We start from the raw sequence: 17,544 nt of genomic DNA, 5'->3' as shown, positions 1-17,544 counted from the left end.
AGGCATGGACGGTGACAAGAGAAGAGGGGAAGCTTGTGTTTGTGCTAGGCACACCTGGCTAGAGAGGCATATCGATCGATGTGTGCCGTAAAGAAGGAGCTGGGGGCCTACACACACCGTGGGTGAACGACCTAAAGTGAAAAGACGAATTTGCGCGATGGAGCTAGAGAATGCTGAGGGAGGGTGAGAGGGATGCGGGCGTGTGCATGCACAAGAGAAAGTTAGCGCTAGCTACAAAGATAAGAGGGTTGTGTGGGTGTAAAAGACGAATAGAGATCATATATACTTCATTATAAAAAGCGAATTCGGATATTTGAAGAATTTATCATAGTGTTTTAAACCGACGCATGTGTGAATATATATAACGGTGATACACATGGTGTGTTTATGAACATGTTATACTACATTTAATATATTTTATCTCTACTCTTATAAAAAACGGAGTTGTTGATGATGGTGTGCCTGCCATCCTGCATTATAGGCCGTCCGATTTATATCTGGCGGATAGCAAGGAAACTATGATGGTTGAAGTTGGCAACAATCATGATTGTAGATTCTTATTGAAATAGAGAAACGAATTCAAATTTAGTTCGAATTGCAGCGGTAGTATAGACATTTGGAATGCACTAAAATGTTGGTATGAGTAGGTTACATGCATTATACAGCAAGCGAAAAAATTTAATCGGACATAACATGGATTCATACTCCCTCCTTCCATCTATATAGGGCGTAATGAGATTTTTAAGACCGCCTTTGACTATTGACAAGATTAATAGTACATGACATGCACAATGTGAAAATTATATCATTGAAAGAACCTTTCACAGACGAATTTAACGGTGTGCTTTGTGTAAGTTGCATGTCATATATCATTGCTCTAATATTTGGTCAAAGTTAGCATCGAAAAACGCATTAGGCCCTATATAGATGGAAGGAGGGAGTAGCTTTGAATAGCATTTGTATAGTAAAACGGGGCAAGACTCTCTCTTTGTGTGGTGTGAATAGTTTTATTTTTTTCGTTTTCTTTTTGGTTGAGGGAAGTGCGAATTGATTTGGTACGTACAAGTACAATATTACTACACGTTAGGCTTGTCCCTAAAATTCAACCCGCGTCTTGTTATATCCCGAAAATTCAGATATCGTGCTCCCAAAACTGGCGCCTTCACAACCCGCGCCTTGCTATCCCGAAATTACAACGCGCGCGAAAACTCCCTCCAGCTGCCAAATCCCGACACGCGAAATCCCCCTTCTAACCCTGAGCCGAAAGGGCCGCTAGTTCAAATCGGTGGGGGGTACTTTTGTAACACACCCTACATTTTGGACAAGCGCGTCCCTGAGTCATGCTTCACCCCCTCCCATCGCCCCCTTTTCGCCATTCGAAATCCCAGGCCGCCATAACCTCTCCGCTCCAGCCGCGAAACCCCACCCTCCTCCGTCCGCCACGTCACCGCTGCCCAGCCGGAGCCTCTTCCCCGACGACGTCGTCCACCGCAACAGCTCGACGTCCCTCGTCCACCTCCCCGGATGAGGATCCGTCGTCCATCTCGCCGTCCCGCCGGTTCAGCCGCCCCGTCCTCCACCTCCAAGGAGCTGCTCCGACGATCGCCTCGTCTATCGCGGACTGCTCCATCCCCACAACGCCGCCTTAACCTGCTCCACCAGAACCGCAGCATCCTCACCGACTCCTCGGACGAAGCCGAGGCCTACTCGGCGCCACCAAAGAGGTTGTACACTCATCGCATCGCACCTTCTCCTTAACTCGACCTCCCGGCGCCGACGGTGCTCCATCCCGCACCCCCATGGAGCGGCTACCTTGAAGCCGGCTCGCGGGCGACATCTCCACGGCGGCTCTCCCCCAGTGCGAGGCCCCTTCGGCGGCGGCGTCCATACCAGCCGGATCTGCTGCTCCTGCTCCGGCTCTCGCTCGATCGCTCGCCCTGCTGCTGCTGCTGCTCTCCCCCTCGCTCGTGCTGCTGCTCTGCTCCGATTAAGCCACACTTCAGTCGACTGAATCGACTTTTGGGTCAGTCGATTTTCAGGGGTTGGGGGGGCTCGCCGGAGTTAAGGAAGAACCACCCGCAGCGGGGACGGGGGCTCGCCGGAGAGGTACCCCACTATCTATCTTAGGGTTCAGGGTGGGGGCGGGGGGCCTAGAGGGCTGGCCGGGGCGGCGGTGGCGAGTTGTTTCGGGGCGGCGAGGCGGCGCTGGGGCCGGCGGTTCGGCCGGTGGTGGCTGGCGGCTCAGGGGGTGCAGGTTGAAGATGAACTGCAGGCCCTCCCTAAACTACATGTCAAGTGCCTCTCTGCTACCATTGCGTTCAGTTTCGACAGTAGCATTCAGATTCCACAGTAAATTTCAGTTTCGACAGTTAAGTTCAGAGTCAACAGTTTTTACCTCATCTGTTGTAGTCAGGTGGTTTTTGGTGATGTTAATTTTACATCCATTTTACATCATCTATTGGAGATGCTATTAGAATCCCACTTGAGATTGACGATGTCTGTCTTGTGCTGCTTCAGCCTTGACGTCTTACGGCTCACCGGAGCTGCTCCAACGACAGAACGATCCATCACAACAGAGCAGTGCCCTGGACGCCGTCTACAGATTCCTCAGATCTTCCTCCACACCTCCGACAGCCACCTCTGCCTCAACTGCTTCAGCGACCAACCCAATGATGCTGAGGTCGACACGGCTACGGCAAAGAGGTTGTACACTTGTTGCATCACTTATTACTATACATTCACGTCGATCCATTAGGGCTATTTTGGTTCAACGGAAAAACGTCGATCCACTGGTTGTTACCATCACTCTAAATTTCTGCATGCTCTCCTTACATAATCTCACCATATTTTTTTCGTATGCATGTCAGATATTGTACACAGTCATGCTGAACATGTAGAGAAAAAGAGAAGAGTTTTGCGCGGCAATACAATGTCATGCAGACATCGCTCCATGGTGGGTTCAATGGCAAACCCTCCCCACCCCTCTCCAGATTGTAATCCAGAGGAAGATATCTGTTCTGAGGCGGATTCAGACGCCGCTGACCACTCCTATTTACCCCCCAAGGTGTTTGCTCTACCTTGGCATGATGATGTTAGTCATATCATGCATATGTTGCCTTGCAGTGCCTACTTTTGACATCATATATGTCATCTGCTTAGTTTAGACATGTTCTGTAATGCCACCTGTTTAGTTTCTATATCATATATGGGAATTATGCAGTCTCATGTCTTTTAGCCAGCCATAATATATGTGAAATGTGCAATGCCATCCTGTTTAACCAGGCATCATATATTTGAATGATATCTTGCCCATCCTTTTCTTCATTACATTTCCATTTGTCGACAATGTTTGTACATTAAACTACTCTTCCTGTGAATCAGCCATTTGGGTGGGAGATGGAAAAATCTGGAGTGAAAACAAGGCCTTCAGAGCAGACAGTGCTACCTGTCGAAGCAGATCTCTTGTTGGGTCCCGATAGCTCCTCAGAGATGGATTCAGAGACAGATGACCAGTCCTATTCCCCCACTGAGGTGTATGCTCTAACTTGGCACGGTTATACTGCTCATATCATGCATACGGTGTCTTGCATTGCATAGTTTAGACATCATATACACAATATTCAACACCATGTTCTTAGTTCAGACATCATATCGAATGCCCTCTGTTTAGCATATAAATCACATATGTGAATTAAATGATGCGATCCTGATTACTTAGATAACATGTAGGTGAATTATGTCATGCGATCCTGTTTAGTTATTCATCATATCTTTGAATTATGTTATGCTATGCTATCCAGTTTAGATAGACATCATATATGTGAAATTATGTCATGCTATCCGTTTTAGTTAAACAATATACATGTCAACTATTTCATGCCCTCTTTTTTCCACACTATCTATTGCATCTGTCTCTCATACAATGTCTGTACATTCAACTATGTTTCCTGTTTATCAGCCATTTGAATTGGAGCGGGTGATGCCAGTATCTAGCGGACTAAAAACACGGTCTTCAAATAAAACAGTGCTACCTCTTGGTGGAGATAGCACCCCGGTTGTACATGCACAAGAACCAGCCCTACCACACATAACCCAAACTCTCGCAGATTGTACCCCTACTGCGATGGACAGAGAACCAGCTTCACCCAATCTAACCCCAACCCCAGCCGATAGTAACCCAGTTCCTGTTGACACAGCACCATCTCCACCACAGAGCTCCCAAACAAGAGCAGTTAGTAAGGCAGCTCCAGTGCCCAAAGGGCCAGTACTATCACGGCGAACCCCAACTCCACCAGTTAGTACGCCTATTCCTGTGGAGGAAGCACAACCAGCTAGTCGTAGTTTAGCATCTATCGCATTTGATGTTGTTAAATCGTATGTGCGTATCTTCCCATCTTGGAAATATTATACTGAAGATGAAGGAAAATGCCAGTTGCAGGTGTTTGTCCAGGAGTTATGTGTAAGTAATGTTATTCATGGCAATTACTTTGCTTCGTCCCATACATCCTACCTCCATGATGGTTATAATACAGCAAATTTTCCCATTTTTCTCTATAGAGAAGGACCGATTTGGAAACTCAGGATGAGGTAACCTGTGCTAATACCTCTGCTATCTTCAAGAATGCTTGGTGGCAGTATCGGAATTACCTGAAGAAAACGTACTTCACCGGCAAAGAAACTCATCAAATTCCCTTACGTTCTCCTGAGACACATTTACTGGACGATGACTGGGAACGCCTTGTTCTGTACTGGTCCCGAACCAAGAATGTGGTAAGGTCTATGAGCTCATTTTCTATTTTTAAGTATTATATTCTTGCGTCTTACTGTACTCTGTTCATGTAGAACAAGTGCCTAAACCTGAAGAACAACTGTTCTAATTTAAGATTCCATTGCTATCATAGTTCAAAAAAGCGCTAGGCGTTAATTGTGCGTTTTGCCACCGCCTTGCGCTTTACTGACCAAAGCGCATGCTTATGCGCAGTTATGCACAGATTATGCGTAGTTATGCGCAATGCGTTTTGCCAACGCCTAGAGCCTAGGCGCGCTTAAGCGCTCGCTTAGGCGCGCCTTTTTTAACTATGATTGCTTTGCTCTTGTATCACTGTATTTACTCATACAAACTTATTTTTAAATTGAAGGATCCAATCGAAACTCCAATGGCACAGCAGGTATGTTCACGCATGTTTCTTTAACAGGTTTGCTCTTATCAATAGCTCTGTTGATTTCAATTTCAATTGTGTATACAGTTGACTTTCATATCATGCACATTACTAGCATCACAACAGAGCCAATAGTGTTGTTGTACATGTAGACCCGTGGTACCCATCTGAAATCTTGTTGTGCCGTGTAGTTTCCCACGCTTTGTATTCTTTCACTGCTGCTTTGTCTTGAACTGATATGATTTGAACCGTGTCTCTATTTTGATTTGGCAAGACAATGCAGTGACCATAGGACATAGATATATGTTTGTTTGATGCTTTTATTATGTACTAGTACTTGGCAATAGAAGACTTGGTAGTTTAATCCTGTCCACCTTACTAATGAACTGGTTCACCGAAATGAGTTTCATATACTAGTACATGCTAAACTTGTTATGTGTCTGCTTGTTTCTTCTTTTAGAATGCTGACAGAATATTGGGGAAGAGTGCCTTATTAAGCAATGGTAAAGGAAGTAATGCAGATAAGGTTCAGGATAGTGACACATCCTTGTTGGTCTCCAACAAAGCTGATAAAACAGCTAAGGAAGACTATCTTGAAGACAGCGAGACAACCCCAAAGTCCTGTCTTGGTTTAGTGTTCGAGTTACTGGCCACTACCGCTTGCACAAGCTATTCAAACTCACTGTCTGAATCAGTTCGGTTTCTTGAGTCTCAACTACAAGCTGAAAGACATCGATCAGCTGTGCTGCGACAAGAAGCGGAAGGACTGCGGAAGTCCCTGGAGCATTCAGATGCATACTTTCTGGTGCAACAGCAAGCGTTGGAGGATTTTAGCGCCAAACAGGACAAAGCTAATCAGCTTGCTAAGCTTATTGCCAGCATGGTGGATACCCAGGATAACGTTTCTTGAGCTCTTCTGAAGTTGTTTCAGTTATGCTCTTGTTTTGCTGCCGCGTTTATTTGCACTGGTGGCCAATTTTGACGGCCAGTGTATGTAATGTGCTGCTTTGTTCCCTATATTTGCACTGGTGGCGAACTTTGATGCCCAGTGGATGTAATATGTGTAATAGCGGTAATAGGCTAGCGTTAATTGCTTGCTTATTTATTTCCTTATTGTCTTGTTTAGTTGTTTGCTTGTAGTCACTGCAGTTCTTTTTCTGTGTTTTTCTAGTGGCCACAATAGCCTATTTTTGGTAACTAGGCCAAAATAATCATGGCAACACACGGACTGTTGTAACCATGGGCCTCCTGCAGGCCGTATGATCCATGGGCCTTCGTCCGGCCGTAGGATCCATTGGCCTTCTATACGGGCCTTAGGATCCATCGGCCTTCTATACGGGCCTTAGGGTCCATGGGCCTTCTACGGGCCGTACGATCCATGGGCCTTCTACGGGCCGTACTATCCATGGGCCTCATACGGGCCGTAGGATCCATGGGCCTTCTACGGGGCGTATCATCATTTCGCCAATCATGGGCCGTACTATTCGTGGACCATAACGGGCCGTTAATAGGCCGTATTTGATAACTCTATGAAAACAGCCCAATGGGTTTTTTTGACATGAAAACGGCCCAACGTATTAACGGTCCGCAAACGGGCCGACTGTAACGACGGGCTGAATTTGGCCCACAAGCAGAAAATGACAGTAACGGGCCGTATGTAACCGAATGCTGCAAATGAGCCCAAGAATCAATGGGCCCTGAGAAGGCCGAAAGATAACTTGGGCTGGAAACGGCCCAATGGAATAACGGGCCGTTAATGGGTATAAAGTGATACACTGTTCATTACGGGCCAGTTTCACCACGGGCCGTTAATGGGCCAAGAGTTACAAAGGTCCTCATATGGGCCGAAAGAAGTCATGGGCCACACATGGGCCGGAAGTTAAAACGGGCTGAATCATATTGGACGGCCCAGATGACGCTACTGGGCCTAATTCGGATACGGCGTAACGGGCCCTGGGTTAGCGGGCTGTAAATGGGCTATATGCGAACAGGCCGTTAACAGGCTTTCCGTGGGCCGGGCCGCCACCTTTTGACTAAGTCAAATGGGTCGGCCTTTTCACAGGAATGGGCCTCTGTTGGGCCGTGCCACGTGTCGCCATATCATAGGCGACTTCGGTCCAATGAGCGGATGACATCTGTCCCAATGGTGAGCCGACACGTATTTCCTCCAGCCAATGATGATTTTACACGTGGAAAATCCCCATTGGTCGGGGCTGTTAACGGGTTATCGGATCCAAAACCCGACCCAATAGCTTAACGGCATTCCGTTACGGTGGATGCCACATGTCGCTCACCCTTGACGAAAGCACTTCTGTGACGCGTGATTTATCGTCATGGAAGTGGGCACTTCCGTGATGATAATTTTGGTAATGTCATGGAACACTTCTACGACAGCACAGGTATGACTATCTTGATTCTGTCATAAATTCTTCATGCATGCACATGCATGACAAAAAATGTGACCTACTATGACAAACACGTATCATCATGGAAGTGTATTTTTTTGTAGTGTTATTTACAACTCATGAATTACAACTCAAAACTAGAACAAGATATGACTCTATATGAATGCCTCCGGCGGTGTACCGGGATGGGAATGAATCAAGAGTGACATGTATGAAAAGTTATGAAGGTGGCTTTGCCACAATACAATGTCAACTACATGATCATGCAAGGCAATATGACAATGATGATGCGTGTCATGATGAACGGAACGGTGGAAAGTTGCATGGCAATATATCTCAGAATGGCTATGGGAATGCCATAATAGGTAGGTATGGTGGCTGTTTTGAGGAAGATATAAGGAGGTTTATGTGTGATAGAGCGTATTGTATCACGGGGTTTGGATGCACCGGCGAAGTTTGCACCAACTCTCAAGGTGAGAAAGGGCAATGCACGGTACCGAAGAGGCTAGCAATGACGGAAAGGTAAAAGTGCGTATAATCCATGGACTCACATTAGTCATAAATAAATCATATACTTATTGCAAAAATCTACAAGTAATCAAAAACCAAGCACTACGCGCATGCTCCTAGGGGGATATATTGGTAGGAAAAGACCATCGCTCGTCCCCGACCGCCACTCATAAGGATGACAATCTAAGAACACCCCATGTTTCAAATTTGTTACACAACGGTTACCATATGTGCATGCTACGGGACTTGCCAACTTCAACACAAGTATTCTTTAAATTCACAATTACCCAACTATCATGACTCTAATATCACCACCTCTATATCTCAAAACAATTATCAAGCATCAAATTGATCATATCATCCAATTCACTTCCTATGATAGTTTTTATTATACCCAACTTGGATGCCCAATGATCTAGGACCAATTTTATAACCATAGCAAATACCATGCTGTTCTAAAAGACTCTCAAAATAATATAAGTGAAGCATGAGAGATCAACAATTTCTAAAAAAATTAAGCCACCGCCGTGCTCTAAAAGGTATAAGTGAAGCACTAGAGCAAAAATTATCTAGCTCAAAAGATATAAGTGAAGCACATAGAGTATTCTAATAAATTCCAAATCATGTGGGTTTCTCCCAAAAGGTGTGTCAGTAAGGATGATTGTGGTAATCCAAAAAGCAAAGACTCATATCATACAAGACGCTCCAAGCAAAACACATATCATGTGGCGAATAAAAATATAGCTCCAAGTAAAGCTACCGATAGACGAAGACGAAAGAGGGGATGCCTTACGGGGCATCCCCAAGCTTAGGCTTTTGGTTATCCTTGAATATATTGGGGTGCCATGGGAATCCCCAATCTTAGGCTCTTGCCACTCCTTATTCCATAGTCCATCAAATCTTTACCCAAAACTTGAAAACTTCACAACACAAAACTCAACAGGAAATCTCATAAGCTCCGTTAGTGGAAAAAAGAAAAACCACTACATAAGGTACTGTAATGAACACATTATTTATTTATATTGGTGTTAAACCTACTGTATTCCAACTTCTCTATGGTTCATACCCCCCGATACTAGCCATAGATGCATCAAAATAAGCAAACAACATGCAAAAAACAGAATCTGTTAAAAACAGAATAGTCTGTAGAAATCTGTAACTTTCGAATACTTATGAAACTCTAAAAATCCTACCAAAATAATAAGTCCTGGGAAATTTGTGTATTGATCTACAGAAAAAAGAATCAACACAAAAGCACGTTTTTGTGATTTACTAAAATTATTTTCGTGCACACAAAAGTTTCTGTTTTTAGCAGAATCAAATTAACTATCACCATAGATTATCCTATAGGTTCTACTTGGCACAAACACTAATTAAAACATGAAAACACATCTAAACAGAAGCTAGATGAAATATTTATTACTAAACATAAGCAAAAAGCAAGAAACAAAAATAAAATTAGGTTGCCTCCAACTAGCGTTATCGTTTAACGCCCCTAGCTAGGCATTGATAATTTTAATAATGCTCACATCAAAGACAAGAATTGAAGCGCAAAGAGAGCATCATTAAGCATGTGAAAAACACATCTAAGTCTAACATACTTCCTATGCATAGGCATCTTGTAAGCAAACAAATTATCAATCCAAGCAAAAACTAGCATATGCAAGGAAGAACAAAGAGATGATAGCAATCTCAACATGACGCGAGGTAATTTGCTAACATGAAAATTTCTACAACCATATTTTCCTCTCTCATAATAATTACATGTAGGATCGTAAGCAAATTCAACAAAATAGCTATCACATAACATATTCTCAACATGATCCACATGCATGTAAAGTTGACACTCTTCCAAAATAGTGGAATTAACATTAACTAAAGTCATGACCTCTCCAAACCCACTTTTATCAAAAAATTCATAAGATTGAACATTCTCCAAATATGTGGGATCTAAAGTTGACACTCTTCCAAACCCACTTTTAATAATATTGCAAACACTATTATCAATCTCATATTCATGATGGGGCTTAAATAATTTTTCAAGATCATAAGAAGAATCACCCCAATCATGATCATTGCAACAAGTAGTAGACAAAGCAAAATTAGCATCCCCAAGCTTAGGGTTTTGCATATTATTAGCACAATTGACATCAATAGAATTTATAATAAAATCATTGCAATCATGCTTTTTATTCAAAGATCTATCATGAATCGCTTCATAAAGTACTTCATCACAATTTTCAGATTCACGAATTTCAAGCAAAACCTCATAAAGATAATCTAGTGCACTCAACTCACTAGCAATAGGTTCATCATAATTGGATCTCTTAAAGAGATTATCAAGTGGATGAGGATCCATAAACTTTTAGCAAGTGAAGATGCAAGCAAAAAGAAGGTACATGGTAACACAAGATCGAACGGAAGGAGGGCAAAGAAAAGGCAAAGGTGAAGTGGGCGAGAGGAAAACGAGAGGCAAATGGCAAATAATGTAATGCGGGGGAGATGAGTTTGTGATGAGTACTTGGTATGTCTTGACTTGAGCGAAGACCTCCCCGGCAACGGCGCCAGAAATCCTTCTTGCTACCTCTTGAGCATCCGTTGGTTTTTCCCTTGAAGAGGAAAGGGTGATGCAGCAAAGTAGCGTAAGTACTTCCCTCAGTTTTTGAGAACCAAGATATCAATCCAGTAGGAGGCTCCTCAAAAGCCCAGGCACCTACACAAACAAACAAGAACCTCGCAACCAACGCGATAAAGGGGTTGTCAATCCCTCACGGTAACTTGCAAAAGTGAGATCTGATAGAGATAATAAGATAAGATAAATATTTTTGGTATTTTTATGATATAGATTGGAAAGTAAAAGATGAAAATAAAAGTAGATGGAAAACTTATATGATGAAAGATAGACCTGGGGGCCATATGTTTCACTAGTGGCTTCTCTCAAGATAGCAGAAGTATTACTATGGGTGAACAAATTACTGTCGAGCAATCGATAGAAAAGTGCATAGTTATGAGAATATCTAGGCATGATCATGTATATAGGCATCACGTCTGTGACAAGTAGATCGAAAGGATTCTGCATCTACTACTATTACTCCACACATCGACCGACTCCTGCCTGCATCTAGAGTATTAAGTTCATGAAGAACAGAGTAACGCATTAAGAAAGATGACATGATGTAAAGGGATAAACTTAAGCAATATGATATAAACCCCATCTTTTTATCCTCGATGGCAACAATACAATACGTGCCTTGCTGCCCATGCTATCACTGGGAAAGGACACCGCAAGATTGAACCCAAAGCTAAGCACTTCTCCCATTGCAAGAAAGATCAATCTAGTAGGCCAAACCAAACTGATAATTCGAAGAGACTTGCAAAGATAACAAATCATACATAAAAGAATTCAGAGGAGATTCAAATATTTCTCATAGATAAACTTGATCATAAACCCACAATTCATCGGATCTCGACAAACACACCGCAAAAAGAGTTACATCAAATAGATCTCCAAGAAGATCGAGGAGAACTTTGTATTGAGATTCAAAGAGAGAGAAGAAGCCATCTAGCTAATAACTATGGACTCGAAGGTCTGTGGTAAACTACTCACAACTCATCGAAGAGGCCTTGGAGAGAATGTAGAGGCCCTCCATGGTCGATTCCCCCTCCAGTGGAGCGCTGGCAAAGGCTCCAAGATGGGATATCGCGGATACAGAAGGTTGCGGTGGTGGAATTAGGTTTTCGTGGTGCTCCTGGATGTTTTCAGAGTACGAGAGTATATATAGGCGAAGGAAGTACGTCAGTGGAGCAACAAGGGGCCCACGAGGGTGGGGGTGCGCCCACCCCTAGGGGGCGCACCGGGCACCCTCGTGGCCGCCTCGTTTGTTGCTTGACGTCCACTCCAATTCTCCTGGTTTGCATTTGTTCCAAAAAGATCGCTCCTGAAGGTTTCATCCCGTTTGGACTCCGTTTGATATTCCTTTTCTTCGAAACACTAAAATAGGCAAAAAAAGACAGCAATTCGGGCTGGGCCTCGGGTTAGTCCCAAAAATGATATCAAAGTGTAAAGTAAAGCCCATAAACATCCAAAACAGGTAATATAATAGCATGAAACAATCAAAATTATAGATACGTTGGAGACGTATCATTAGGGTCCTCGGGATTGAACTGTTCCTCATGCTGCTCCGAATTGTCTGGCTGTTGCTCGGCGGCCGCGGGGTCGACAAGGTCCTCCATATTGTCTGGGGTGTCGCCTTCCCCGGTGCCTCTGTTGCTTTCTCTACCCAGAGGCCCCCTGGAGCGTCGGTGTTGCCTTCGATGTTTGGTCCTGTGTTGCTTCGGACGCCACTCTCATGCCAGGGCTCGAAGACAGGTCCGCGGCAAGGAGGGGGAGCCCGGCCGAGGGTGCCTCCCAGTCTTCGGGCGCCGATGCAGTGCTGAGGCTCGAAGCCAAATCCGTAGTGAGAAGAGCAAGTCCAGCCGAGGGTGATTCCCGGTCTTCACACGTAGTGGTTGCATCCGAGCTTGAAGCCAGCCGCGAGGTAAGGGCCAATCCAGAGATCAGATCAGGGACTGGCCCCAAAGTTGATGCTTTAGAGTCCGTTGGCACCTTCGATGAGGTTGAGAAGCCCATGAAGATGAGATCGCCCTGAATGTCGGCAACAACCTCCAGGTTACCAAACCTGATCTGGTGCTCAGGGGCGAAATTGCCGACCTGGTCGAGATGACTGATACGTCCATTTTGCATCATGCTTTTATATCAATATTTATTGCATTATGGGCTGTGATTACACATTATGTCGCAATACTTATGCCTTTTCTCTCTTATTTTACAAGGTTTACATGAAGAGGGAGAATGCCGGCAGCTGGAATTCTGGGCTGGAAAAGGAGCAAATATTAGTGACCTATTCTGCACAACTCCAAAAATCTTGAAACTCCATGAAAGTCAGTTTTGGAATATATTAAAAATATTGGACGAAGAAAGCACCAGAGGGGGGCCACCCACCGTCCACGAGCGTGGAGGGTGTCAGTGTCAAAATCGATGGATCTCGGGTAGGGGGTCCAGAACTATGCGTCTAAGGCTAATGGTAACAGGAGGCGGGGGACACAATGTTTACCCAGGTTCAGGACCTCTCGATGGAGGTAATACCCTATTTCCTGCTTGATTGATCTTTATGATATGAGTATTGCAAGAGTTGATCTACCACGCGATCATAGAGGCTAAACCCTAGAAGCTAGCCTATGATTATGAGTGTTGTTGTCCTACGGACTAAACCGTCCGATTTATATAGACACCGGAGGGGGCTAGGGTTACACATAGTCGGTTATAGAGAAAGGAATCATCATATATTAACCGCCAAGCTTGCCTTCCATGCAAAGGAAAGTGCCATCCGGACACGGGACAAAGTCTTCTATCTTGTATCTTCATAGCCCAACAGTCCGGCATATGCATATAGTCCGGCTGTCCAAGGACCCCTTAATCTAGGACTCCCTCAGTAGCCCCCGAATCAGGCTTCAATGATGATGAGTCCGGCACGCAGATTGTCTTCGACATTGCAAGGCGGGTTCCTTCTCTGAACTCTTCAAAGCAACTGTTGTAAATAGCAGTGTCCGGCTTCCCATTTAATGTTATGCTCATCGGCTTCTGCACCTTAATAGTCTCAGCCTCCACGTGTCGAACGAATGCAAGAAGTCGGGGCATTTTTACATTTGCCACCCTAACCATGTAAATAAATTGTCTATTAAAGAGACGGGGATCTTCAGATCCAATCCACACCATCTTCCCCAAGCGAGGAATCATCAGAGTGTGCCTGAAAAAACCACTCCAACATGGCCGGCGCTCGTAGCTCTTCTTCCCACTCTCGCAACACCAAGTCGGGCAATTAGAAGAAGTGTACCGTATCCCATGGACGATTAGTGAAGTTGCAGACCCAGGGGTTTCTACCTCCTGCATATCTAGTCCCCGTTCAAGCCGGATTGGCTTCCTTTGATGGCAAGGAGGAAGCGGAGAACTTTCCCAGCCCATCCAGGGGGGAGCGAGTATGCCTCGTTTCCTACTTACTGAGGGGTGTCGGATTTCCAATCCATCCATTCCTCCGCGGGCTTCTGGAGTTCTACGGCCTCCAACTGCACAACTTCACACCTGCCTCCATCCTGCACATTGCAGGTTACGTCGCTCTTTGCGATCTATTTCTGGGTTGTGAAGCCCATTTTGAGCTATGGAAGAAGCTGTTCTACCTCGTCCCTGCAATCAAGGGGGATCGATATTACAAGTGGGTGGAGCCGAGACATGGCGCATCGCTGGGACCGGGTTCTTATCCGGCACACGAAGAAGGCACCCAAAGAATGGACTTTCGAGTGGTTTTATATTAAGGACGTCTCCCTTCCGGACCCAATCCGAATGAATCTTCCTGAGTTTACAAACGTCCCACTGAGAAAACGCCTCAACTGGCATCCCCAGAGCCTCAGGGAGGAAGATAGCAGGGATGTCCTTCAATTGATGAGCAAGATAAGAATACTCGCTCAGTCCGGATTATGAATAGTCGAAGTTATGGCGATATCCATAATGCGGGGGGTTCGGCCACTCCAATACCGAGGGCATCCCATGTGGCATTTCAATGGAGAAGACGACACCACTCACTGCGGTCGGAAGGGTCCGGACTCCATCACCGCTTTGGTGGAAATATTGTCTGGTTTATACAAGGGGGAAAGAGAGGAGTTCATCCGCATTAAGCCACAGGATGGATTTTCCATGTACAACCCTCTCAGCTGGGTGAGCTGCCATCCATTACTCTACTTCATTCATTCCCTGAGTTTTTGTTTTGATAAACATTTACTCCGTCTACTTATAATGGGAATGGTAGAAAATAACCAGGGATTTCAATAGCCCGGTACCATAGCCAAAGGACCGTAACCGGGCCCTTGACCTCGGATTCAAAGAGGATCAAGATATATTCGTGGAGCTCGTGGAAGGGGTGTTTCACCAGGCGAGCTGTGACGGCATAGAAGTGGCCATCATTGCTGACTATCCCGGCCTCCTCCCTGCATCGTACATAAGTAAACAAGAGACTTATCTTTCGGAAAGGATTTACTCCTTCCGTCTTACCCACCGCACAATTCTTATGCTCTAAAGGGAAGACGATCGGTGAGTCAAGCCGAACCCGAGGCGACTCGCCAACAAGGGGCGCCCGTGCCGGGTAGGCCTTCAAAAAGAAAGGTGAACAGAAACATGGCAGAGCCCTCATGAAGGAGGTATGGTTTTAAACATGCTCTGTGGTCGTCATCTTAAAGTATGACACTATCCATTGTGTTTTAGCAGAAAGAACATCCGCCGGACTATGTCTAGGGATCCTTCCAACCATGCCTCTACTAGTCGGATTCTGGACCCGGTCTCGAGGACGGAGGCCAACCCAGAAGTGACACCGGACTGTCCTCATACGGAGGACTCGGATAGAATGTTCGTTACAAATTCTGAAGTGGAGAGCGCCATGAATCATCGGCGCCGGCGGGCCGCACTCCGTGACCCTGGATTTTCAGAAGAGGATTTTAATGCCTTCAACTCGAGTGATGCGTACATCCGAGCTGCTCAGGATGGGCTTGCTAGAGCCACGGACCAGTATTTGAAAGATATACGGGTAAGTGTAAAAATCTGATAATTATGTATATCAGTAGCCCCTGAGACTTGAAGTAGTTGGTACAACTGATTTAAGGATCATTGTACTAATAGGTTCTCTCGGAGAAGAACAACCTGTTGTCTCAAGAGATGGAAGAGTGTCGAACCCAGCTAATGGCCGCTATGGCCAAGCTGTCAAGATCCGAAGAGGCATCGACTGGTATGTATTCCCGAATTGAGAAAAAACAATATTGTGTGTGTAAACTAGTAACGCTAACAATATCTGATGACCAAAATCCTTAGATAATCCGGAACAGAGTCCGGGAATCCCACAAGAGGGTGAACAAGGGGCGCAAAGGCAAGCAGCCGCTGGCGAGCGTGTACTTACACGGGTCATACAGAAGAAAAACAAGCTCCAAGATGCTAATACCCAGCTGGGTGAAGAATTAAAAGATGTTCGGGCCCAGCTGGCTGACTCCGTGAAGGAAAATAAGAGACTTCAACACGGCATTTTTAGTATGTTCTCAAACGAACAGTTATATAGTTCGGCAAAGATAGGAATTAACAGAGTAATGTCTGTAGGTATGCTGACTGGCCATCCCGAAGAGGAGATGCCCGAATCCTCAGGCGATCTGCTACAAGAGCTTTCGCAACTGCACGAGCAAGTTCGGCAGGTCATGCGGAGTGTCGCCAAGGCCTTGTGGCCATCCGCCTCCCTGCTAGGAAGTATGGGGGAGCTTGCACAGCTTTTGAAGGGAGCGCGGTGGCATTTCCGACTATGGAAGATATCTGCCTGTCGAGAAGGTGCGAGGGACGCTTGGGCCATGGTGAAAACACGGTATACCAAGCTCGATCCGAATCATATGGCCCGGGTCGGACCTGTAGGGTCAGATGGGAAAGAAATTCCCATTAGTCTGGTATATGACCAGGTAGGATTAGCCACAAAATATTCCCAACAGGATTGTAAGCTAGACAGCTTGTTGGATGGTATAGAAGAAGAAGCATTTGAGTCTAAATGACTTTGTACTTCAACGGACGTATTTGTCCCTAGTCGGATTGTAAAACATTTGTCATGGCGGACCTTTTCGCTTCAGCCTCTGGACCCGATAGTCCGGAGTGTTTCCAAATACTCGCTCAGTAATATAAACTGGGGTACGCGTGGAAACCAGGCTTAGGGGTCATAATTGCTTGAACAGACAAGTACCCAACTAGCTATGTTATATTACATGGATAGTTAGAAACATCTTCCAGAGAGAATAGTTCCATTAAGGGTTTCTTTCCCTGGGTACGCATGCATTAACATGCATGCCGAACTGCGATAAAAAACACGCAGTATATGTAACATCTGGGGGTTTATATTGTGGTAGGTAAAAAAACATCTTTAGTCCACCGACCGAATATTCCCTTAAGAATGCTAGCTTTCGGCTTCACCCAGTCTGAGGTACACGTCCGGAGTACCCGACAGTAACAATCGCAGAGGTGCTCCCTTTATGCCCTAGCTGAACTAACAGGAACGTAGGGCATAAGCACAGGAGCTAGGCAACCCAGCTTGGCCAAAACTTAAGTCATGTCAATGCATATAATGGCGAAGAAAAGGTACATATGGAAAAAGGACGCATATGCAGTGGGCTTGATGCCCGGAGGATAATTATATTAATCTTCTGCGTAAGAAGCCCCCAGGTATAATGAGTGCACACACTTGAAGATTAGTGCGTCACTAGTGTGTAGTCTAGCCACACTAAAGCTTTAGACATTTTCAAAAGAAAAAGCAAGAAGAGAGTTGAAAAGTAAATAAAAAGGAACGGGGGGAAGGAGACGAACAGGGAGTTCGGTGCTAGGCATAGAATCTTCGGAGTCTGGC

Source organism: Triticum aestivum, chromosome 1B (genome assembly GCF_018294505.1).
Source record: "Triticum aestivum cultivar Chinese Spring chromosome 1B, IWGSC CS RefSeq v2.1, whole genome shotgun sequence".
NCBI classification, from domain to species: Eukaryota; Viridiplantae; Streptophyta; class Magnoliopsida; order Poales; family Poaceae; genus Triticum; species Triticum aestivum.
The sequence above is the reverse complement of the archived record's forward strand: the minus strand, read 5'-3'. Positions refer to the sequence as shown.